Source organism: Furipterus horrens, unplaced genomic scaffold, assembly GCF_987537825.1.
Source record: "Furipterus horrens unplaced genomic scaffold, mFurHor1.1.pri manual_scaffold_1, whole genome shotgun sequence".
NCBI classification, from domain to species: Eukaryota; Metazoa; Chordata; class Mammalia; order Chiroptera; family Furipteridae; genus Furipterus; species Furipterus horrens.
Genome location: NW_028327171.1, coordinates 142,983,010 through 142,984,098, shown reverse-complemented (window position 1 = coordinate 142,984,098; position 1,089 = coordinate 142,983,010). Strand labels below are relative to the sequence as shown.

At 37.0% G+C, this 1,089-nt stretch overlaps 1 pseudogene; it reads right to left on the bottom strand.

Moving 5' to 3' along the window:
• On the bottom strand, positions 1–766 carry LOC150021995 (ganglioside-induced differentiation-associated protein 2 pseudogene; annotated as a pseudogene).
• Between the last annotated feature and the right edge of the window lie 323 nt (positions 767–1,089).

Below are 1,089 nucleotides of genomic sequence, written 5' to 3'. Positions count from 1 at the left end.
TCAGGGGACACCAGGTTTTTCACTTATTTTAATCTCTAATCCTGGTGCCACAGGCACCCTTCTGCAGTCCCAATACCTGAAGGTAGGTGTGACAATGACCAATTCTTCACCTTTAATAACCTTTGGAAACATAGATGTAGCAGCTCCAAGGTAAGAGACAGCAAATACTATTTTTTTCAATATTCTCCCCATGAATCTCTAGGAATCTTTATAGTGGGAAGAGCTATATCTGTTATATCCTCTAAAGGATAATCTTGTTTTGCAGAATTGATGATACAGGATCCAACAGAAGACACTCCTCTTTAACTAGCTGAAGCACATTTCCATAGCAGCTGTACAGATAACTCTTGCTGCTGCAAGATACTCTTGTATTTAGATCTCATTGTGTGAATGATGAACCATGCAGCTAGACTAAATCATTTTGTCAATGTTGCTTCGCTTGTCTGGCAACCTTTAATTTTCTGGACGTGCCCTCCTCCAAAGTAGTCCCTGCAAGCATGAAGATACTTTCCAGCACAGTATTCTGATATGTGAGACTTTCATTGCTGGTATTCACAATAGCTGTGAAGTTCAGTAATGCCATATTTCCTTCCCATAGAACCACTTTTCCATTGATACCCTTGTTATACATAAAAAATTATAAAATAGTGTCCACCTAAAATATTTCAGCTACAGTAAAAGTATTTAATTTGTCTTCACAATAGTTTCCTCAGTTTTATAGTGTATCTACATCAATAAACTGTAAAGGTGAATCCAAGATATCCATGAAACGGGAACTTCAGCTTGTTTTTTCCCAAATTCCTTAGCAAGTCAATATTCCCTGGAGACTTTAGAGTACTCAGGCAGTCCCATCCAGGTGGCAGGCAAGGGGGATTAATCAACTCATGGAAAGCAGAATACATCATCCATCCAAGTGTCTACTTATATAACAAAAGATTAAACATTATTAGCTGTTCTTCTTATCACTTAACAATTTCTAGTTAAACATATGGTTGTACTTTTCATACTTTATTATAATAGCCTGATTAATTGTCAGAAGCCCCGACTAAACTATAAGTTTCTTGAGGGCATGGAATATAATGAGATCAT